This window comes from Aythya ferina (assembly GCF_964211825.1).
Source record: "Aythya ferina genome assembly, chromosome: 5".
NCBI lineage: Eukaryota > Metazoa > Chordata > Aves > Anseriformes > Anatidae > Aythya > Aythya ferina.
In genome coordinates this window covers 7,924,838-7,951,315 of record NC_140301.1, presented here as the reverse complement: position 1 = coordinate 7,951,315, position 26,478 = coordinate 7,924,838, and the positions used below count along the sequence as shown (strand labels likewise).

The following is a 26,478-nucleotide window of genomic DNA, read 5'->3' as shown; positions in this document are numbered from 1 at the left end:
ACAAAAATGTTTCATGAAATAAATGTGTTTTTAAAGAGTGTGAATAAGACAAAAGAATGGCTATCAAAAATAAAAGGTGTATTGTTCAAATATGTATGAAGTTAGGATTTTTCAGACTAAGCAAAATATTTGCCAGAACAATTGTGCTGGTGAAGGTAGAAGTGAATATAACACAGTTGCAACTGCGATAATATAAGGATATGACAAAGACCAGATTTGTCAAGAAAGCCAGTATCTTTCATTAGGCCACATGATACAGCAGGAAAAAAAGTACAAGTTAAAATAAACTAGTCTACAATTACACAATGTGAGCTATTTTACCTAACTCATGGTGAAGAAAAACCTCTACTTTCTGTAAATTAATGCAAATTCTCTAGTCTTTAGGTTTAGCCTAAAAGATAAACTTTTTTTTTCCCTGTTATCATTTTGAATCACCCAATGAAAAAGCATGATCTCTTTTTGATTACTTTAAATTCTTTGTTTGTTAGTTTGTATTTGTCTCTCTTTTTTTTCAATGCCTAAAAATAGTGATCTCAAAATATTATGGACATGAAAGTCCTTAGATGTTATTGGGTTTCTGTACACATTCTCCTAGTTAAACAACTTAGGCAGGAAGGCAGTTAATGCTTGGAGTTTATGCAGTCACTAGGTGTTCTGTAATTATACAGAGATCTACCACTCTCTCCAGTTTCAAAGATGTCTATGCTCTTTCTTTCTCTCGCAGCACCATGTTAGATTCTATGTTTGCATGTAGTGACATTGAAAACTTGTTTTTCATCATAGCCAAATTTTTTATCTTTGAACAGAATATCCCGGTGTATGAATATTTTTCATAGACAAAACGTAGATTGCTTGTAGACACATTTTTCTTCACCTCCAGTGTACTATTTACCTGATTCAAAAATAAGACATTCTGAATTGGACTGTGGACTGGACTGGGTTAGGTAAAAGCTCTGCACAACAAATTCCAAACCCTATGTATAAATAAACAAGTAACAGTAGAGGGAGGATTTCAGGCAACAGTTAATGAGGTAAACATTTCTGCAGGACTGAAGAGCAGACATTTCAAATGACAACCAACTACATAAGTGTTTATCAATAACATTGAGAACTCAGTTTAAGATTGGGTTGATTATCCTCTCATTAACCTGCACTAGAACCCTTACACCACAGCAATCTAATTTGAGTTTCTAAAAATAGAGACATCCAAAGTTACTTAGGGTCAGTATCCTTGATGAAGCATTCCTCCTACTGCAATTAAATTGGAATAGTCTTTATTAGGAGATGCAATGGTCTGGCTATCCAGGCCCTTATATATTTCACTGACTTGGTTTCTTCTGGTGTCGTTTTATTCTTTGCTAATGCTGACAAAGTGTCTACCTAGTGGTTTCATGGCCACCAGTGGGAACTGTTTCTTAATACCTTTTTGATTTATACCTTTTCCTGAAAAACGTTTTGGCTGTAGTTCATATGTTCAGCTAAAAGATATGACATACCAAATTACTTGTAAAACGTGCCAGCAGCAGAAGAATGGCCTATAGTTAAACTTGTTACTTGAGTGCTGGAGACCAAGGTTTAATGCCTATGTAATTATCAACATTTTGTGTGAACTTGCAAAAGTCTTTCTCTGTTCTATCTTTTTCTCAATCTTCCTCTCTCCATATGAACTGCAAATAATGACTTCTTTTTAATTGAAATCAGGATAATTGCAATAATATTACTTTATTGTTCGAATATAAATGAAGCTAAACATTCAAGTATCACACACAAGTGTCAAATGGGCAAGTGTGATTTAGGATACTAGTTAATGAAACAAACATTTCCAGTTTTCATACATTCAATGTCATGTGGAAGGTACAAGGCCCTTCAGGAGTAGGGCTGGAATAAATATTTGTCAGAAGATAATCACAGTACAGGCAGTACCTGAATATCTAATATAATCAACAAAACACTGATCTTTAATTATTTTTAAAGTCTCATTAATAAGTACGTTTCCCAAGGATTGCTTCTTTCTTATCCTAACTGTGATCCTGGTCTGCACATCATTAATTTCTTTAGATTCAGACACCTCTACAATTTTAGTGTAAAATGAGGTTTTAGCTCTGAGATGGCCAAAAGTAAATTATATATATACACACATAAATACTTACACACATACACACAAATCAAACAAACAAACATAAAAAAAAAATGTTTATAAGTCAGGGAAGTCTACATGGATGAATCTCTTCAAATATTTAAAAGTTAATTCTGAAGTTAAGTAAACAACACACTTGCCCTGATTTATCAACGAACTCAGTATCCAAATAGCTATTCTGAAATGCATTGGAAGCTCTTTATGTTCTCTGCTTCTGTATCACTAAATTAAAGGCATTTCTACATGTCTATGTTCAGATCTTCTTGATACTAGGGAACAAACTACAATCAAGTTCATACTATTTAAATTCGGAACCTAACAGTTGTTTGCGAGAGATATTTAAATATTTTAAGTGCCAAAATAAGAAATAAACCCTAGATTTTATGACTCTATGTTTTTAAAAATATTTGAATGACATACAACTGGAATGAAATAAAACAAAAACAAACCTCTCTCTACAAACAAACACTCCAAAACCCAGAGGGAGAAAAATTAAACTCTTGGTTGTTTTTTTTTTTTTAAGGTGAGATAGTAATCAAGAGCAAATAAATTACACCTCTTCAAAACATTGCTCTACTTTCTTGTCCATTTAATCTTATTTATTCCTCAATACCACAAAAATACAAACACAGACAACATATGAAGACACTTCCTCTCTCAAATAGAAATATGAAATTAATAGATTTTTTTTAGGCAGTTGCTGTAGAATTCCTCTTAACAGAATGATAAGAATATAATAATAAGAATGATAGATTAAACCCTCTTCCTCAATACACAATTTTAGTGTAATGCATATAGACTTTGAAAACCTGGGGTATCTGGTTAGTTATAATACTTTCATTTCCAGCTCCTAAGAGACTTTCTTTTCTCTTGAGGACAGAAATGTCATGTTTCCAACAACATCACCTTAGAGTGTTATTTATTTGAAGCTGCTATTTCAGTATTAAATGCTTGCAATGCTAGAAGCAAGCATGTTTGTGTAAATACTCTTCTGAGGTGAAGAAACTGCAGATAAATGAAAGCAACTGAATGATAACAGCAGGGATATAGGAGAAAGCAAATTCATTAATTTTTACCTTTTGTATTTAGTGCTTCTGATTAATGGCTTTCCTACAGACTTCTATTTTCCTCTTAGATACCAACATACAGAATATGTGGCATATAAGAATGAAGTGTTATAACTATTTATGCACCTTCCAAAATCCCTAAGATATCAGAGATGAAGACAAAATGAAGACAAATAAAAGAGAAAATTATTTTTGTACACATTTCATCTTATGAAGGACAGCTCCATAGCACACTTGCATCTATAAAGTTTAAATGTGCATTTAGAAACAAAAATGTTTTGTTTCATACCACCTGTGTATATTTCACAAGCTAAAAAAGCACATATGGTATTTTATTCTACAGCCCATGGCATGATTTGTTAGACATTGGAACAGGCTGCCCAGGGAAGTGGTTGAGTCACCATCCCTGGAAGTCTTCAAAAGACGTTTAGATGTAGAGCTTAGGGATATGGTTTAGTGGGGACTGTTAGCGTTAGGTCAGAGGTTGGACTCGATGATCTTGAGGTCTCTTCCAACCTAGAAATTCTGTGATTCTGTGATATGATGGGGAATATCAGCCTGTAAAATACCACAGAAGTCTACAGCAGGAGGGAGTAGATAGAAACTGCCTTCACCAAACTTAGATGCTCAGGAGGCAGTTTGGATAAAATTTCTGATACAAAGTGTAGTTCTTGCATTTATACTAGTAAGGTACAAGTCAACACCACTACACACTATAGCTTGGCTGGATTCTCTGTTGAAAGCTGCTGTTTTCTATTATGGATAACTAAGAGGTCACCAGTCTCGTTGCTCTACTTCCACCATGAGCTCCTTGTCAAACTCTTCCTTCTGTCTGTCTCCTGTATACACTCTCCACCTCCTTATTCTTTTTCAGATCTGATTTCTTTTCATTTAAAAATTAAATGGATATTATCTATTATAACCTATTATTTTGTTCTCTTATCACCACCTGCATTTCTAAGGTTGAAATTTCTGATCAGTTCATCATCTCTTATATACTCTAATCTTCCCAACCTCAAGTTACTAGTTTAATTCTGTTCATATTTTATCATTTTGCCTAACAATCTATTTTTTTCTGTTATTGCATATTGTTATTATTATATATACATGTATGTTATTATATATACTCATATTTTGCCTAACACTGACAAAAAACATTCTCTCCTGGTATTCCTCACCCCCACACTCTTTATGGTCATTGTCCACAAGCACTGTCTGAAATGTCCATGCTGTCTCAATCTAGACTTACTCCTCTCCTTTCATGTGATTTAGGGCACTGGCAAATGCTGCCCCCTGTCTATAATTACCTCTTCTAGACTACTTCTCAATCTCCCTACTCTATTTTCATCCTCCTACCTTTGCTGATTTATTTTAGTCATTAAATTCTTCCTCAAGCCCTTGTATTCAACCACTTCAAATTCCCCAGCCATAATGACCAACTCTTTCCAGCTCGACTGGTCACTAGATAGTGAAACCTATTCTCACTTCTCTAGATCAACAGTAAGACTCCATTATCCACTCTGTCATTGTTCCCTCCCACATTCCCATTTTTTCTCTCTTTTTTTCTAATTCATAGAAAACTGTTAGCTGTTTTTTTCACCTAACTTCCCCATCTCTATCATGGCCAATCTGCTTTATTAGTAATACTTTTATATATTACATACATGTATAATGTCGTATATAGTTTAGTTAATATTTTAAACTGTTTCAAAGATCATGTTTCATCCCTCTGAGGATACTTTTCTTCTCTCTTTTCTTTCCTACCCTTCTCCACTACAACACACTGAAAAGTTTTGTTTATAAGCTTGACAGCTTTCGATGCATTAATGTAGTAATTAATGGCAGGCTAAGAAAGAGGAGAAAGAATAGGGGCAAAATAACCTGTAATGTGTGCCTATAGCATATCACACTGAAAAATGACAAATACAGGACTGCAAAACTGTCTATTACTGAAATGGTTGCTTAATCTTAGAATGTCAATACAGTAACGTAATACAGTAGCAGAAAGGAGGCTAATGATTTCAGTGTCCCCTATTGTCTAATGCAAAGAATAATATTCTTCTTTTATTCTGAGATTATTATTCTGCAAGTAAAATACTCAGAGCTAGGATGGTTGAAAACAATAAAAAGCAAAACTTATATATCATGCATAACATTAACATCTAACTCTTAAAAGCATTTTTTTCTACAAGACATACTATGTATCAGCGTAGAAAGCTCTAGTTACCAGCAGCCATTTCCTTGTGGGTTAATTAACCATTAACTATGTACATTAAAGAAATACCTTCAAATAATAGATGCTTCTTAGAGCAGAGTTACGTATTTTTTTATGTTAAATGATTTTAATCTAAAGTTAGGATGAAGCATGTTTTAAAGGGGAAATATTAATATTTTACTATTTAAGGTAATAGACTACTGAAAAGTTTGCAAATAAAGGCAAAAAGGGAAATGAGAAGACTAATAGACCATGTACTTTTCCATCCAACTTCAGTAAATACTTTCTCTTTTCAGCATGCCTGGAACTTAACAGAAATATAGGCAGGGTATAGAGAATGTCACATGGCAGATACTAATTGTTACGATTAAGGTCTAACAAGCATGCTTCCCTGCTGTTCTGAGAATGTCTCTGACTTTTGATCCTGACATCTGTGTCTTACAAGAATTTCACTCTGCTCTGACATTCCTTCTGATGTTGATCCAGGAATTAATGGATTGTGAAAAAGCTGGCAGGATATCATTTAAAAAATAGAATTCTTGGTGTACAACTGATGAAAAGGTATCAGAATTCACATACTTTGTGTCTGATACCAATACACTATGTCTATATGTATGCATTTAGTATGAAGCAATATCTCATAACGGAAGACAGAAAAAAGATTTAGAAGGAAGCTTCATGTTATACACATCTACAGGACTATTATTTTACTTGTTAGCATGTTAGAAGATGACAATTAACGGTGATTTAGACAAATTCTGTGTAATGGAGATTCAATTGTTTAAACCCCCTACTAGCAAAATGTATTATAATTAATTCTAATGTAGATTAAAACTTTCATAAGAACTCATGGAAGAGCATTAAAAGAATTAATATAAATTATGAAAGAAATTTCAGAGCTATTCATACGCACAATTACAATGTGACATATGTTGTGTGGTCACCATCTTACCATTTTAGCCATCATACCATTTCAGTTAGGACATGTATGCAAGCTCTTTTGTGCTACAATGTTTTCAGATTTAAAGGACTTCAGAAAAAAAAAAAAAAAAGCACAGACAAAAACAAAAAACAAAAACAACCTTCAAAACATTGAATACCAAAAGTTAAACTGAGATTTTTTTCTAGATGTGTTTAAGACTGAAGAATTACATAGAGAATTGAAATTTTACACATCAGAGGATATTGCCTTGTATTTCATGGTTCTGGATAATTACTAGATGCCAGTGGATAACTTAAACATAGCTTAGAGTCACTGACATTAATGTGTGACAGGCAGCATTACAGAACATATTTAGCAATTTTAAATGAAAAAAGTAGAACGATACTTAAAAAAAAAAAAAAAAAAAAAAAAAAAAGAGAGAGAGAGAGAAAGAAAAATAAAATCAGGATTATTACAAGAGGAAAAAGAGCAATGCCCTCCTTAAAGTAATGCCAAAAATGTTTTTCAGTATGATACAAAAAAAAAATAAAAATAAAAGGAACTATAAAACTATAAGATTTCAACAAGTTTAAATGAAACTAAATTCAATTCAATTGGCAATTGTTGTCAATAATAGCAAGATTACAAATTAAAATGATATGGTTTAGCTATCTCTTCAGGCAAGTCAACCAAATTTCAGATTGAACACTGCATTATTATTCATTATGCTGTTTCTGGTATTTGCGTCTAAATTTCAGTGGTTTTGATGTTTTGACAGATTCTTTAAACACTCAAAGGCATAGGACATTTTGACAAAAAGTCCAGACTCAAATGTTATTAATGAACAAATACAATTAAGAAAATTAATAGTACAGGCTATCTATAGTTATTTAGATGCTCATGACATACATACGTTGGAATTACTTATTTTAGCAAACATAAAAGTATCCAAAATACAAAAGCTATAGTTGGAATCAATTTATGAGAAATCAATTTATATCTCAGATCTTAGAAATGAATACAGTGAAAAAAGCTTAGTGACTTGCAAGTTGTGTGCCCCTTATCAATGCTTGCTACGATTCTGTTTTACCGGTGCACAAAAACAATTCTGAAAAACAATTCTGTTTTTCAGAATTTATAAAATTCTAACAAGAATACAGAAATTCTAACAAGATGTACAAATAAAAGACTAAACATTATCACATTTACAGTTACAACATTTATAACATTAAAAGTACATCTAGGGAATCCATCAATGTTTTGTTTAAGCTATAATAAAGACATCATATGATTACTGTTTTGTTTTAAGGTAAATAAGTATGCTCTTAAGCACTAATATTTTTATTATTTACATTCACTGTTGTTTAAATTTACTGTTCTATTTTTCCTTAACATATCTAGAATTCATTTAATGAGTAAAATAGATAAAAGCACACAGATGAGGAAATTAAACTGTGAAGAAGAGGCAAAAAAGTGAAGTGAATAGTTAAAGAGAAAAGGCTGGATCACATTTAAGATGGGGAAAAACAAAAGGCAAAGCTTGTAAAATCTGAAAAAGTAAGGTAGGGGTGTGATGTGTGACAGGTGGGGTAAGATAAGACAGTTGGGAGGAAAGAAAGAAAAATGAAGAGCACAAATTAGACAAGACATTCATTTTAAGCCCTTAACAGGCTGGATCTCATCGTTGTCATCAGACAGGAAATGTCAGAGCTGGCACATTTGTTGTTTTTTTTTTTTTGTTGGTTTTTTTTTTAATGCTTTTTACTTGTTTTAAAAAAAATCTGTCTTACAATACATAAAAAGTCTATTTGCTTTAAAGAAAAACACATCTTAATTTGTTCCCATTTTTTCTCCTACTCAATCTGTAACAAACTTCACTTCTATTATATTGGAAACTACAATAATTATAAGGTTTAATACTTCCATTATATTTTGAGTTATTTTATTTAAGACCTGAATAGGAGTTGAATTCTTTAAAAATAACTAAACTTTGTACTTAAAACTACAGGTGGATTTCTGGAGGTGGTGAATATTGCATAAGATGACATGCAGTAAGTGTTATCTTACAAATATAAACAAATCCTTGTTGTACAGTTTAGAATTTATAAAGGTATGTAGATATTTCCTCCAAGATAAATAAACAAAAAAAGTGATCATGTTGAAAACAAGTTTCAAAATTTATTTTCCGATTAATATAAAGAACTTAAAGATTTTATTACAGTATATTTCTGGAAAGGATATTTGGGGCTTGACAATAATGGCACCGTATATAATGTATTAGCCAACTTCTCTCAGATCTGACCAGTTAATTTATCTGTATTGTTCTGTCAAAATAAAAAAAAATAAAAAATATCCCTGTACACTAGAACATGGCAGAAAAGGCAAGCGCAGTAATTGCAATGCACGTTTCCATGATTTGCTACTCCATTTCTTCTAAATCTCAAGGTTAACTTCAAATGCAGAAGAATACTGCCAGCAGGCAAGTGCATATAGTAGTTCTTATTCATTCAGTACTTTTAAAACATGTTCTTTTTTCTATTTTTAACTTAAATGATCGCTTGAACTTTTTATTTTAAAATGTTTATCTCAAAAGTATATAAAAAAAATTAAAGTTCTTCCATAATGAGTGAATGGACTCCTACCTCATGTACAGTTTATATCTTTGTACAGGACATCCTGCTGTCTTAAGTCTTCCTTCAATTTTATCCATAAACTGACAAATAAAGAATAGGGTCTAAGAAAAGAATATTTTCTTTTATTTAGAAAATAGAAGAAAATATTGAGTGGGTAAACATATATGTTGTCTTACAACAGTTCTCATTACCATCTTCAGATACGCTTAGTGAAAGAGTCCTTCCAGTACCTAAAGGGGGTACAGGAAAGCTGGGGAGGGACTCTTTGTCAGGGAGTGTAGTGATAGGACAAGGGGTAATGGTTTTAGACTAGAAGAGGATAGATTTAGGTAAGACATTAGGAAGAAATTCTTCACTCAGAGGGCGGTGAGGCCCTGGAACAGGTTGCTCAGAGAAGCTGTGGATGCCCCATCCCTGGAAGTGTACAAGGCCAGGTTGGATGGGGTTTTGAGCAACCTGGTCTAGTGGGAGGTGTCCCTGCTCATGGCAGGGGGGTTGGAATTAGATGATCTATAAAGTCCCTTCCAACCCAAAGCATTCTGTGATTCTATGAAAGCAAAATGGATATAAAGTAGAAATACAGATTTTGGATTGTATACACTGAGGTAAATAATCATGGAAGAGCAAGGCAGGCAAGGATCACATAAGGGATTTAGAGCAGATGAAATTTGTTAAACTAACTGTATCCCTATGCCTGTTTCTAATACTGAAGAAAAGAAAGATATCAGGCACAGAGTGATATCATCCAATCTCTGACAGACAGGGATTTCCAGACACAATGGTTGAATTCAGACCATTATTAAAAGCCATCAATAGACCTATCCACCATTAATATTCCTAATTTCTGTTCTCTACTTGTAGTTTAAATAAATATATTGTCAATTAGAAGTCTTTACTTTGGGCCATTTACACAAACATTCTATGAGAGAATCTAGCAAAGAGATTCATCAAGCTTTATCAAGCTTCAGCCTACCTACACAATAGAACTGAGGCCAACATCCTGCAAATCTTTTCATGTGGGCTTATCTTGAAAGGTTTTGATAAGTTTTTTCAAAGGTTAATTACCTGTGCAGTTAAAAATTTACATTTCTTTTCCATTTCACTTTATCTAGCCTCATCATGCATTTTTATTCCTGTTCCTACTACATTACAGAATATTCCACTGTGAGATACTCTGTCTATGAAATTACTCGGGTATACTTGATTTTTTTAAAAGTAACTGAAACTGTTGGTGCATTTTTGAAACGGAAGACTGAGGGAAGATCTGGAGAACAGAGCCTTAGAACTGCTGAACATATAAAAAAAGTAATGGACTTCAAAGGTTTTCAACTTATTTGCAAGTCTGGTCTATTTAAATAAATGAGATAGTTGACATTGTAAAGTATATTTGAAATGTCTAGAAATGCCACAGCCAAAGACACTAAGGGACTCTCAATTGAGAAGCAGCAGATAGAAGATGCAGTCTTTATTGATAGAGCAAAGACATATATCCACAAGCCTCACACTAACTGAAAATCAGGAAATTCTTGCAGCTGGGTCAGACAGTAAAATAGTGGAAGAATCATTTCTAATTACAGACATCAAAATAGTCATTTTTCTTTCACGTTCAGTTCTATAATACCTGGAGATTTTAGTGTATTATCTGGAGTCATTGCATGGGATCCTGTGAAAAGAAAAAGACCTAGAATATAAATAATTGGGATGCCTATGAAAAATCAGTTCTTATCCAAGTCCCTTTGTTAAAAGCATCTGATGAAGTAATTGGTTTCCTCTATCTTATCTTAGGCTGGAGTATATTTGGATACATTTGTTAACAAAGTTCAAGGCCACTCTTATCTGCTCTTTGATCAACACTAAATCCTTCTTCTGCCTGCTTCATAGTGGAGTGATAGAGTGATAGTTCAAGAAGCACATGGAAGATATGATCCAAAAATGAGAGACTGAACATTACAGTTGCTTGAGCTATTCACTCCTGCATGGAATGACCCAAAATACCAATACTTACATCACATACTCCTTCTTGCTGGTCTGGTATCTCCAACATCATACCTATATGGCCTATAGAAACAAAGTCTTACCCTACCTCCCTGGTAAGAGTGCCCTGTAGCTAGGTCATTTACCATCCACTGTGTGCATCCTTCTGTGCTTTAAGTGGGCAAAAAAGATAGCTACAGTACAGGCAGTTCTAAAACTCATGTTGCAATGGTCCCTAGGGAACCACTGCCAGCTGGCATAGGTTAAAGCGACCAGAGGCCTGGGGCTATGCAGAAAATCAAAGAACTGTAACCATCACCCTGACAGCCCCACACTGTAAACTGGATACATAGAAGAATCCAGGTCTTTGTGTACATGGAGGAGAATATCAGTGTTTGTTTATCTCATTTTCTGAAAGATTTCATCTGTCAATCCATTGAACAATGTAAAGGCCATATAAAGGTGAAAATTGTATAATATTTAGGTATTTGACTGAGATGTATGAGAAAACTGATGGTTGCAAGAAAAAAAAAGAAGCTTGGAGAGGCTCTCAAAACCTTTTTTCTCAACAGATCTGTAGGATTCAGAGATTCTAGTGGATTGAATGAATCCTAGCCAGGCACAAATTAATGATTTACAGTGCCTTGAGAGGAAAGGGAGCAGAGCTTTTCAAACCACCATTCTTTATCCAGCATTCATTGCTTTCATGGGTTGTAAACGTACAGTGCTTTATAACTAATACTGCTTGACCTTGAATTTAAAACAGGTTAAGAATCTGAACTTCCCACAGCATCTTATGAAACCAACACACACTATTAGATCTGGAAACAAGTAGATGCTATTAAGAAATGGATCATAAAGCTAAGCTTTGACAAGAAGCATGTAGACCAGCATTCACTGGATATGACCACTGAGTTGAAGAATCAGTTGTTACCATGCCACAGATCCTGAATAACAGAGTGCTATCACTTTTCAATGTGTCTCCTTGTCAGATGTTTACTGGTCCATTAAAAACAAAACAAACAAACAAACAAATGACCTATCTTTTCCGCTCAGCTGTGTTTATGGGATTGTCATCTGCAAATGTATTTGAATTCACTCTACCTTTCCATCACTGTTACAGTACTAAGACTGAACATGGACAAGACTCATCATGTTCAGGTGTGCCCTTCACCTTCTTTAGTTATTGTTGGTCATCAGGAATATCTACTATGTTTTGTAGAAATCCCCATAAGGACTGGTGTTTAGCTAATCACAATAGATACAGAACATGAGTACTCGTATTCTTATGGCTGCTTTTAACATAACTCTGAGGAACAGAGAAGGCCCATGCAAACGTTCCTCATCTTAAGGCAACTAATTCTGCTGGTGTGCTTAGGTAAATCAGTACCACGTGATGGCAAGGCCTCACTATTTTCTCTAGCCTGATATAGCGTCATGACTACCAAACAACATGCTGACTTCCATAGCTACCTCTGGTTACTACGAGTATTAGAAGCAGTACCAAAGTACAACCCAAATTTAACTTCTAAGAGCAAAACAGTTTACATAATAAGACACCAAATTAACACTTTTAAAATATTATCAGAACTGAAAATTAAAAGACCAAAGGACATTTATCAACATTGCTGCCAAACATATTTACAGTACTCAAGAATAAACACATACACGAATAAAACTTTACCGGTGTTATAAAAATCCACTGACATCTTTATCAATATCAAAATATCATAATTTGGGATTCAATTTACAATTTCAATTACTTTACTTGCACTAATGAATTAGATAAGACATACAAGCAAGACTATTGGAATGACCATGCCATTGAAGGGTTAATGGCTCTAGTTATGGTAGAAATTCAAATATCATGGGGAGGCACCTCCTGACCCAGCCATCACTGAGAATTATGCAGATTCAAATGGGAGCCACACAGGCTTTGATTTCCCCCAAGGATTGATGAACAAGTACAAAATAATAGAAAGTGACAGGAAGCAGATGACTGAGGTCTAATTTAATGTCATTCTAAAAGACAATATACCTTAAATTGGCCTTAGGAAAATTATGGGTTATAAATAAGAGAACAGAAACATACACTTTTTCATTTTAGTTCACTAATTTAAGAAGTAAGCCTTTGAACAAATGAACAGTGAAACAATTGTCATTTGGCAATGAAAAACTGCCAAACTTAAGTAGGCGTACTTTGTTTGCATAATTTGCAATTTATTGGAAAAGGCTGTAATCTTAAAAGGGAAACCCTATTAAACAAAATTATGGAACGATCTGAGGAATTTTATGCAAATATTAATTTGAGACTGTTATGAAGACAAAGAATTAATAGTTCTTAAACACTATGATGAAATGCAGTGAGGATATGCTCAGGAAATGTTTGCAATTTTAGTAAAGGATTAGCTACACATACTTATGCAGAAATGAAAAAAAATCTATGCTGAAAAGGTTTTTCTAAGAATGAAAGCTAGAACATTTTTCTACTTTTCATTAGTAAGGATCAGAAATAGCCTTCTAAATGCCCAAGTTAACCATAAACCATACCTTCATCTAAATCTAGACTTCAGTAGATAATGCACACAATATGTGCTTACATCATTTTAAATTACAAAAAGTGTAGAAATGTCAACATTTGGACAATCTGAAACTACTTAATTTTATACTGCAACTATATGAGATATATTTATATAGAAACAGCGTATTTTTGCACTTCAGAAATTATGCTATTTATCCTGTGTAATTATTTTCTTTTTTTTTTTTTTTTTTTTAACATTAATGAATAGAGATATTCCAAATCAGGTACTTGCTCAATAATTGTCAAATTGACAACTGATGTTTTCTCAGCTAGAATCTAAACATAGAAGATGAATTTTGATAAACAATCATTCAAAATAGATTTATATAGCCTCAAATTAAAAATCTAACAGTCAGATATAATGCTTTGGAAAGACTCACTGTAAAGAGTCATATTAAAGCATTGTCAGCAAAAGTATGAAGATTCTCTACAAAAATTTAAGCTTATTAACTTATTTTTATTGTCTCTTAAAAAAAAAAAAAAAAAAAAAAAAGAAAGAGGCAAATAGCTGCTTTTAGAGCATGTACAAATACCCAATCTCATGAAGTTTCACAGGCTCTCTGCTATGATCAACATAGGCAAAAGAAAAGTGGCATTGCACAAGTGCTCCATCTGCAACTTAATCACATGGTAGACCTGGAGGCATCTCAACAATGCTAACAGAACTGCCTCAGGAATCTACAGAGCAGCCAGATGCGAGCCCTAGAAAAATATATGATATTGCATGGTATCTGCAGCCTGTGACTGGCATTCAAAGAGAAGCCATAAGACTGGTCCAATGTTTGAGGCTGAAGAGAATCCTAATACTTGCATATATTCTCCCTATGAGTAGCACGATTTTTCCTTTAGGGATAAATTAAATTATGCTGATAAGCAGTGTGCACCCCCTAAAGTTTTCTGAGAAAGAGCTATGTGTAACCCCATCCAGGCCAAAAAGAAAAAAAAAAAAAAATGTTAAGTGTTGTAAAATTCAACTATAGTATTCTGACAGTGAGCCAAATGTGGCAAATAAACTAGTCACCATACCAATGTATTTGTGTGTTTTAAATTTTATGTGAAAATAAGTTTTTAGGGAAATTACTTCCTGTAGAAGAATAGTGCACATATTTTATAAAATAAGCAGAGCAATAATATACATCTGTAAGAGAAACAGAAGTAATTATCTCCATAAAATCTGCTTTCTATAGTGAACATAGCTTAAAAAAAAAAAAAAAAAAAAAAAGAATTAAGGCCTGAATCATCTTTATTTACACATTTCTTTAAAAGATGGTAGGTTTTCCTACCATCTGTTTTTTGGTAGGTTTTCCAGACAAAAACTCACATAATTTAGAAACAATGTAAATGCTATTGGCATTGGAAAATAGTCCCTTGATTGTTATATCTCCTGACATCAGGTTGTTTTCCTGCATGTAATGTCCACTGTTCAGTGACATTTGCAGTAATCTTCAAACTTAAATTTTAGTTTATGTGACATAAGAAATACATAATTTTATTTAGATAAAACTCAGAGAAACAGGAGAAGGGGAGAGAAAATACAATACTGAATATAGTAATGTGGGCTAGGCAGTGGGTTTAACAAATCTGAAAGAGTTAAAACTTCAACATACAGTTTCTTACAGATCTGATCCACTGAAGATTTTCATGGCATCTGATCAATTGTATATTGTCCAAGCCCTTCACCTGGACAAAGTGTTGACTACAACCCAAACTGTCCAAGGGACTGGTGATAGCTAGGCAACAGAATACCTGATGGAACTTTGATCATATAAAAAAACATCTCACACAGAAGGAGTTGGAAGCATTTCAGAATAGCATCTTCCTAACCAGGCTTGAGAATCTCCCTTGCCATTTGCAGTGGGACCTCATAGCTGGAGTCTGTTTCCACTCACAGCCAAGGCCCAGAGGAATCTATTCTTACTTTGAAATACCTTCGTAACTGGCTTTGACCATGGCCCCTATTCTGCATTCTGGAAGTATAAAAAAAAAATAGCACTTAGTTGCATTACAGCATTACTTCATCTGATGTAACACCTATTCTGGATAAGACTACAACTACAAAATTAACTTCAACGATCACAGAGAAAACAGAGTACTGTAATATCAAAGTAAGAACATGTGTTCTTTAAGGTTTGGCATGAAGTATCATAAACACTACAACTACTGCTTTTTTGTGATTTACATAAGGCTGCAGGGGTTGTCTATTAGCCTGGGATAAGAAAGATGTAGGCACTGGTTTCATTTTCTTGTTTTGCTCACAAAAGCAGAGAAGGGTTCATATAACAAACATAAGCCTTGTCCAATATATACAGGAATTTCTCTGCTACGCAATTCTTTTCTCTGTTTCTCTGAGGAAAATGGTATTCTTAAACACTCATGTTCAATGCTAATAAAATACACAACCTACCTTCACTTGGGAGAATGAATTATAAACTCTTTAACAAGCTAGAATCAATTAAGTCCGTATGACTAACATATATAAGCAGAAGACTGTCCAAATTAATCAGTGGTTTATATACAGTTAACAAATTAACTTTCTAGATGTAAAACAGTACCCTGTGAAGAAGGAAAACTGTTTAGGTCTTAGCTATCTCAGTGCCAAGACGGGACAAACTTGGGGACAGCTAATACTTCAACTCCCAATACCACGAGTACTGAAGCAATCTATGAAAATAACTCTGCCCTTTAAACAAGCATTAAGCAGTATACCCCTTCCAGTTTTTCAGTTTTGTTCCCAGCATAAGTATTTGCATGCTTAATTACCTATCAGTTGGAATTTCAACAAAACAGATTATAATTCCTTTAATTATAATGTCAGTGAGTACCATACATACAATGCATCCATATTTGTCAAGTTCAAACAAATACAAACGTGCCATGAAGTAAAATAAATAAATTAATTAATTAAAAAAAAATCTTTTTACTTTTTAGAAGTAAATTCAGGAAAACAAGTAGGATTGACAAAGTTGGCAAGGAACCGAGAAATATAGAATGAGGAACAACTAAGCTTTCTTATATTTTGAGCTTTTGAAGGATCTACACATGAAAGCCCAACTCTGTTATTACACAGATCCTTCCAAATATTTTCATATTCATTAATGTATATTAAATAATATATTAATTTTAAGTCATAAATATAACTTTTTGGATAACAGACATGGTATTAATTTTATTACTATAAATAATTATAGTAATAAACTTATGCAGAGCTTCAAAGGGAAGTCCTATCATCTTTAGTCTCCCAGAACTCATTAAAAAAAAAAATCATGCAATCTGACAACCACTCACATTTTACTTGTAAATATGACTGTTAAGAACTGGAAAATGAGAAAAGTGTTTTTTATTATTTTTACATTTAGTTTTAATAGAGGAATAGATAACATTGTAGAAGATATTCATCTAAAATTAATAAGTTAAGCGGATATTTAGTGGATATTTAGTGGATATTAATGTGGATATTAATAGGTTAAGTGGATATTTAAAGAACTATTAAAGTCTTATTTGACTAGAAAACCGCATGTGATCTGTAAAAATCCCAGTGTTTGATACTAATGTCAAGCCTGATATACAAAAGAAAAAAGCCTGATATACAAAACAAAAACAAGATGAATTAGCACACAATATGAAATTCTGTATTACAGAGGTTGCAATCACAGTAGAACATTAGCACTGGCATGCAAAAATTAAAAGGCATGAGTTTCTCAGAAAAGTCCAAAGAATAAATATGGTAAGGTAGCACTGTACATTAATGATAAAATATTACACCGTCTGACCTAGAAGTAAAACTCAAGATATTTAATACATTGAGGACAATAAAATAATAATTAAAAACAAAAAAAAAACAAAAAAAAAACAAAAAAAAAAACCAAAAAAACAACAAAACTTCATTTTAGAATTTTGAACCAACTGCTGTGTGAACTCAAATATCCATTAACACATACTTTTAACAGGCTTTTAAAGGCAGAGGAGAGGGACTGTCATGTGACTAGAGAACAATTAATGTAATTTATGTTTAAAAAAACGAGAAAAAAAAATCATGAAACTACAGAGCACCCTAAGAAGCCATGAAATAGTTTGAAATAATATGCATCTTTTCCTTATGTTCTAGTAAGTCTCAATATGGATGCAGCAAAGGAGTACTGACATCACTGCAGCACTGAGGAAAACACAAGAGGAAGTAAGAAGCAAGAATTTGACTTAGCCTAGAAAAAAAAAAAATAAAAATAAAAATAAAAATAAAAATGGAAGGCTGAGAACAGATATGAAAGCTGTTTAAAAACACACACAAAGGAGGTAAACAACAAGGAGGATTCGGAGCTTTTTCAGAGTAATGATCAGCAAAACAGAAATGGATGGGTATTAAACGGACATGAAAACTTTCAGAAAGGAAATTAGAAGAAAACTTTTAACCATTGGAGGACTGAACCTCTCATACAGCCTCATTATAGAAAAACTGAGAGTAGGAATCCCACTTAGCTTTTTAAAGAAGAGTTTGATCAAATAAACAGAAGTGTCATATAACATGGTTCCAGGTTGTAGCACAAGACTGATGCTGACATTGTGGTCCTTTTCACTTCTGTATTTTCAAAGCCCTAGTTCAGACCAGACTTTTTAAAAGTATCTCTGGCAGATAAATACAACAGTGATCCTAGTTTTTATTTGTCTGCAGTTATTTGGAAGACTTAAGAGTCACTTTCCTATTTAATAAAAGATTTTTGTCATTTATGTCAGCTAGAAGCAGCTCTGATTACCTGTTTCCTTGTCTTACAGAGTTGTTAATGGTATTTTCTTGTTCTTGGAAGATACGTGCTTACCCATAAAGCATTCAGCACTTGGTTGCCTATACAAAACTTGTTTCCAGAAATATCTGTGCTATATGCAACTGGCAGGGCAAAACCAGATTAGTGCAGGATTTAACGTGGTTGTTGTAAATTGTCTAAATTCTTTGAGTTTTTAAGCAAGATAGGTTCAGTTGTCCCCTTACACAGAACCTGATAAATAAGGCATTAGACCATTCTGTGCTTTTTAAAGAGTGATGGTTACATCAGATCTTCAAGACTATTTTTCCTTCTATAAGTCATTAAAGAGTGGAAGAAACTGCTTATAAGATATTTCTTTTCTTTTTCTACCTGATCACCTTTATGTTTAATAATTTAATCTATAACCATTTAATCTATATTAAAATAAAAAATAGGTAAATATTGAATAAATATTTAATACAGCAAGAATGGATTGTCATACTTTACAGTGTTATACATATAAACACAATTTAGCAAATCAGTGGTGTACATGCTTAAATGAAGTGACTAATTACACTACTGAATTTAAAACACTTAGTTTTACCAGTAGAATTCCATTGCTGTACTTCACTGACAACGTTTTAAAAACTACTTCAGTAATTCACAATTGACTGTTTCTGTAACTAGGTAGTTAGTTCATTTATATCAGGAAAATTGTTCCCTTATATATATATTATAGTGTATTTTCAGCTGTGATTTTCCATATTAGATCAAAGAGCACAATACTATAACACAATTACAACTATAATCCAAACTATGAATAAAAACAAACTTCAAAACTGAACTAACTTCAGTCAATCTCTCAAATTTAATTCTCACTTAAGCTTTCTAACTTCACTTCCTAGTTGGTTAGTCAGATGCATTGAAACATATGCCATAGTAGGTGTTTCACTGACCCAGTGTAGCCAAACAGCGTACCTTCCAAATACAGTTCTCTAAATTGCTGTTAAAACAATTAATGTGAACGTCCATTGTTGTTAGTTTCCCCCCGTGTTTTTTCTCTCATTCTCCAGCCCAAGAAAACATTTGAGTAATTTTATATATTGAAGCTTAAACTTTGGACAATATAAGAGATTATACTCTCAGAAGATCATTTTTTCCTTCTTTACATACCATTTCCTCCTTCTACATAGTCCTTCCCCTTCTGACATCAGAGATATCAGAATCAGTATTCATAATGGACTGCAAGCAAGCTTTAACACAAAAATGTTGACGTATATAAATTTAAGGACATTTGCTGGCATCCATGCTGTAGTTAAACAATTGTTCATGGCTCAGTCTGGGAAACAGACTAAAACACGACATTCTTCTGATCTTACTCTATACATTCATTTGACTTCTTGCAGAACACCTGTATTTTGGGCTACCTGCACAAACAAGGACCACGAGATTCTGGTAACTAACATAATTTACCCTTCCTATTGGCAAACAACACCAGGACACGGATGAAAATGGTTCTGTGGAGATGTGACATAGTCACAGCAGAGTAACAGTACATACCCAATCATTGCACACGAGGAAGAGGTGTATATTTGGGTTTGTCCAAATGGGCACGGCAAGCTGAAGTTCCTTCACTCCTCTTCTGAAGTGCCTTGGCAATCACATCAGGCTGTGCTAAGAAGAAAGTTTACTTCTGCACAAGTGAATAGTCAGCAACTTTGAAAAAGAGGCCAGCTCAGGTTTGCAATCAATATATACATGTAGAAATACTGTTAGATAATATCCACATATTCTGCCAGTTAGCCAAACAGAACCTCACTTTTACTTTGAACAGTCGTTGTCTTTAAGACTCAAGGACAAACTGGGAAGGAAAAAAATCCCACTTACCTAGAGATTATATGAAATCATTTTTTGAATACAAGACACAAGATTGTGACAACTTGATGGATGGCACAGAACTCAGATGACTTAGCTATATGAAACAGAATTGTGCTGGCTCAGGGCAAAAACTTACAATGACAAATATCTCCATGTGGTTTCTTTCCTAAGATGGTAGAAAAGGAGTCACAAACATAGCAAAATAACCCTTTAATTCATGGCACAGGCTGCAACATGTTTTTGTTTCACAGTCTTCTGACTGTTACCTGAACAGTGAGATCCGTTCAGGGAAAGTCCAATAATGTAAAATCCTTCTTTGGCTCCTGAAAGATGAATTTATGAGAAAAGTACAGAACTAACAACCCACTAGCTGCCACTCGGTAAAGTGAAACCTACAGAATCTGTCAGATGATGAATCTCTTCAGTTGTTGGAATGATATATATACTGGAGTAGATAGGAATACTGAAATTTTCAGTGTCTCTGAGTAAAAGATAACCTGCAGAGAAGACCAAGCTGGAAGAGAAAATGAGGTTGGTGGCTATGCCTGAACGGTGCCAGCATACAGATATTTATGACTAATTCTGGACAAAAGACTGAAGCTTATAAATGAGATCTGAACACCACATGGCTGCAGCTCTCTGAGACAGGACAACAGAGTTCTCTGATGTTCTGGATGCACTTAAGAAAAGGTTTGCTTAAGTCAGCACAGCCTGGCAGTCTAACACTTAACTATTTTCAGATGTACAAAGTTAAATAAAGTATTGCTCTATTTCTCAGTGTAAGGGTTACAAAAAACTGTTCAGGAAAAAAAAAAAAAAAAAAACAAAAAACAAAAACACAACACAAACAGATTTAGCACCAACTGCTAGAGAAGAAAGTTTAGAAATTAATTTGTTTAATGTCCTTCAAACTGGCAAGTCATAGTCAATTGATTAGACAATTTTGACTTCCACCCCTAATTTATTCTAAGAAACTAAGTTATTTTAGGTTTTTAATGGTAATTTTTATTTTATTAATACTGATTTTAAGTAACAATAGATGCAGAAAAGTATAAAAAGGTAAAGAATGGAAACAAGCTAGAAGAAAACAGCTTTGTAGAAAAGGACAAATTTGAAAGCATTAAATAATAAGCTAATACAATTACACTACAAGCTACAGAAAGCTACATCTATGTGACATACAATAAATCTAGTGTATGCACTGTAAACAGATCTGGTCTTTTGGGCTCTTTTGGGCATTACTGGAAAAAATGAATATGAATTTATGGAAGTTATAGTATGAAAAAAGCATCTATGAGCAATGCACAACTACACAATGCTTTGTTTTTACAAAGTCAAGGGCCTCATGTTAAAGCTTAACCAGCTGAAGCCTATGTAATGTTTCTAAACAACCCATGTGGAATATTTCAGGACTCAATTATTTACAATAATTGAAAACAAACAAAAACAATCCACCACAGAAAATGGCATATGCAAATCAAATTAAAAAGAGAAAAATAAAGCAAATAAAATATTCAATTTTGTATTCTGGGTCTTTTTTCTCATGCTCAGCTTTTAAGCCAGTGAATAATTACCTTTGAGAGTTTCCAACAATTAAAGAATAACATTGATTAATTAGGAAAGAAAGTGAAGAGTACTAATCAATCCTAAAGACAGTTTTTCTTCTCCCACCTCAAGCCTTTTCGTCACCCACAAACAATGTGTTTTCTATACTGTTCAGATTCTTTGAAAAAACATTCATATTCTTGTCCATTCACACAAAACTCTCTTGGTGAGCATTGTTTTGGGAGGAGTGGGTGGTAGGCAGGGGGCACAGGATGTGGAGAGAACAGATAGGATGTCAGGTGAAGATGGAAAGCTGTGCCCTCTCTAACCAGCTGAAGACTCTGCATGATTGTTTTCTTACAAATAATACCTGTGGGTGTTGAAACTGTTCAGGGAATCTATCAAACATACTCTTTCACTTTGCTGTTGTAACTCTATAAAATTTATTCTTATTTCAAAAGAATCTTGGCAATAATACCTGTAGGTGGTTGAGTAATTTAGAGAAAATCTGTCAAACCTACTTCCACTGACTTTAGCACTAGAATTCTGTAATTACTTTTGAAGTTGTAAGATGCAATGATTTATTTTCAGTATATTCAGAAAGTTTGAAATTGAGCTTCTATTTTTTATTTGAATGACTTCTAATAAGCTTAGTTGAAGAACTAACTCAAAGAGTAGATCTAACAATGGTACAGCATTCATTTAACTCACAATAAGGGGAAAATGTCAGTGCTGCACTTAAGCAATATGTGACATTATTGCAAATACAGTCCCATCTTCATGCGGGAAGACAGTCCACATTTAGTTGTCTCCTTACATAACTAATTTGATACGTCTGAAATTAACCTTGATTCAATCTCTTCTGTGCAAAAATACATAGGTTTACAGAATATTTATGAACAATGTATCTTTCACCTACCTGGTAGATATATTTATTATTTCTTAATCCAGAATAATGTAACTACATTGAAAACTCAGAATTTTATTGTAAACCCAGTAAAACTTGAGGATTTTCTTAGTGCCCCCAGACACAGACACACATTCAAATTACTTTGCTGAACAACCTACCCCTGTCAACTGAGCCAAACGAGTGAACTTGTATTCACTTTTAGTCTGTGGTAAAACTGATTTAAATTTGACCTTGTAAAATCCCTAAGGAAAGAAAGGTAGTCCAAGACAAAATACTGATAGAATCCAAGAGCATGTAAAGACACCTAAAATCCAGGAATTTAATCATTTGGTAAATCCTTAGAACCCAGATTCAGGTGATCAATATTACTTTAGATGCCATCAAATCACAAGACTTTTGAGTCTATGATGGCTGAATGCTCAAAAAAGTCAAATTCATTGTTCTGTGCAGAGATGTTTTAATTTCAAACAGGTTCAGGTATCATTTTGTGATAATGCAATTGCAAGACTGGCAATAAAATGGGAAGTAGCAAATTCCTTTTCCCTTTCCTTCCCTGTCATCAAGAACCCACGTTCCATTTGGATTCACTTGGTTATGAAGGAGGCACTCAGAGCATCGCATCTTCAAAGGTGAACTGGTTTGTGGTCACTGAGTCCTAACCAAATAGGACTGGCAAATGCATTGGACAAAGACCTTGGAATTTGTTATTATAATTTCATTAGTCCCAAATGGTTGCTTAATTTCTAACTTGCAAAACCAACCGAACAAACAGTCCCCCATCTGTGGTTTACATTTTGAGTACAATCTCATTTTTTAACATGAACCATGTTAAACATTCACATTTGAATGGAAAAAAAAGCAAAAAACAATGGAAATTCATGGTGAGAAACAATCCAGAAACATTTTTAAAGTATACATTAAACGCCCTCCCCATATTTAGAGACAGATTTCCACCATTTCCTCTCACCACTATGTTCTCTGAACAGAAATAATTCTTAGTTAAAGTATGATGGAAAAGCAGAGGACACTGTTAGCAAACTACCTCATCAGAGCAACAGATACCTCACTGAAAACAGGAAGCATGAGTACTATAGCCACCCAAGTTACTATAATGCTCTGAAATTCAAGAGAGAAACTGTTTATAACATACAGACCAAAGTAGAAGGGAAAACAGAAGTAATATATTTCTTGCTGCTTATAAAAAGTCATCAGTCATCTTCTTCATAAACACATATTTGTGCACTTACTCAAATTAGCTTTTTCTATACAAAAAAAAAGTTTGTAAATACCCAGTTCTCAATAATCTCAACCACTTTTTCATCTTAACTAGGTAAAATATCGTGTGATTACTGAATTTGACAAACCCATTCTTCATGCTTTCTAAACACAACTGTTGATCCCACCTCTTTTGAAAACACATCTCAGAAGAATTTAGGATTTCCAATCATTTCCTTGGGAAGTAAAATTCTCTCCAGATCTAAATTGTTTTTGTTTTGTTATGTTTTTTAATTTGAAATGTAATATGGCATATAGGAAAAACTGTTTATATGTTGTATCTATCAAGCGCCATCCAATTTTAAAAGAGAAAAAAAAAACAACAAAACAAATACAAAACAACTTGTTAACATATCAAAATAATTTTCCTACAGGATAAATAGCTCAGAGACAATTCTCCTACAATGTATGTTTATGAAAAATCAGCAGGAGCCATTTATGGTCTCATAATACATAAATCAGCGGAAAGAACACTTGGTCAGAATCTGAAATATCACAATATTAACTCACTGTGATTACACAGCTTTGGTTATCCCCCTTACAGGTGTCAAATCAAATCAATGTAATGTTATAATTTTATAAGATGCTGGGAACAACTAAATTATTTAAATGAGAATTGTTTCTTCAATGCATTTAAATATTGGTTTAGGGAAACCAAGTCCTCATGTTTTTACACATTGCCAAAGAAAAAAGCAGAAAAATAGCAAAAATTGTCTTACTTCAACTGACCTAAACAATTTTGTGACAAGGCAAACGAACTATTCCATATAGACAGGCATACATGCCACTAAGTGATGGAAATAAATAGGGCTTTGAAATATCAGTGTTTATTTGTCAGTACAGCTTTTGCTTTCAGAATAATTACCTATGCACAAACTCTAGATGGCAACATTGCACTTACTGTATTACTAAAACAAAATGTCACACTAAGTCCCTACATATCCTCTTTATCAACATTTTATGTGCCACAGATCTATAGCCTCTTATTATAAGTGTAATGAAGCAGAAGTTATTGAAGCATTTTATTGATTGCTCAGATCACAAGTTTACTGTCATACTGAATTGGCACCTTACTTGCTGAAGCAAACTGCTGACACCTTTTTAAAAAAGTGACAACTACATCTATTTCATGACCAGAAATCCATTTTCATCTCTATCAAGACAAGAATGCAATTTTCACTTCATTTAACTGATGTTAGGCCTGCTCAAGGCATGACACTTAGAAAAAGACACAAGTTTAAGGTTCTTAAAATACTTCTGGTAACTAGAATGCAGTTCAGTTGTGGGAAAAAATTCAACCATCACTCAAACCCATAAACAATACAACATTCTAAGAATCACTTATTGAACTACCAAGAGGGCAGTTTTCTCTTTCAGTTGCAGAATTACTGCAGCATTATTTTTATATTCCGTTAATAAGAAGCTATGCTGAGATGTTACGGTTTCCGTATCAAATCCTGCTTTACACAAAGTTTCCTTTAACATGGGATTATTTCTTGAGTGGTCAGGTCAAACAGACAAAAAATTCTATTTTTGTGTGACCTATGAAGAATGAAATAAAGATACTTAACACCTCTTCAAGAGTGTGAGTCAATGTCATATAAAATTAGATGAGCAGAAGCTGCAATCAAGAAGAAACTTAAATATTAAGTTTTAAAAAAATTGGGGGTGTGGTACTACTGAACAGAGTTCACTAAAAGCACAGATGGAAGCTAGGGTTGAACTGGAAATCACCTTAAATATTTTGTTGAATTTCTTCCTTTTCCTTCAACGCTATCTAATTAATTACTATGACTGCTTTACTACAATATAATCTTATTTTCTCAAAACAGCATTACAAACAGGGTAAGTATACTTTGATGCAATTTTCTGATAATTCTGTGAACTCATATGGATATAAAATTATATGAAATACACACTGAATTAAAAATACTTGGCAAATAAAATACATCATTTTGTTAGTTTCTCCCAACCCAAACCCCTGCATAGTGATTCCACTTAACAGATACTTTATATTTTATTTATAAAGGGAGAAAAAAAAAAGCAAAAAGAATCATTAGAAACTAACACAATGCAATTACTGAAATCTGTGGAAAGCCAATTGAATAATCAGGACACTCATGCTTCTTACAGAGTACAAAATGAAAAGTTATGGAGAGAAGCTTTCATTCATGTATCCCAGAGATATTCCACCCCCAGTACTTGAGTCAGCAGTTTCAAAAGAGTGGTATAAGAAAACAAAAATATTTTTCTCTCTCTCTTTGTTCTACTAATTGTAATATCTCACTTAAAAATACTATTATTTTGTACAGATCTACATAGCAAGATTATGAAAACCTTATGAATTATGATGTTACTGGACGTGGCTTAGAGTAATGACAGAAAGCTGTTCAATATACTGTTTTGAAACAGTACATTTAACCTAGTGTTCCCATAGACAAACTGTAGAAATATAGCTTGATAGAAAAATCAGTGAACAACTTTATTCTCTCTTGTTTTCTTGTGGGTATTTTGCATACTAGCTCCGTTCCTTTAATGTGATTTGCTGTGGTTCAAATGATTAATTACTGTTACTGTAAGTTCTGCTAGATCAAGCTAATGAACA

The 26,478-nt window shown here is 33.4% G+C and overlaps 1 protein-coding gene across 1 annotated transcript in view; it reads right to left on the bottom strand.

The window, feature by feature from the left end:
- Positions 1-26,478, bottom strand: part of DCDC1 (doublecortin domain containing 1) — a 247,801-nt gene that overhangs the window by 176,034 nt on the left and 45,289 nt on the right. The gene's annotated exons all lie outside the window — the stretch shown is intronic.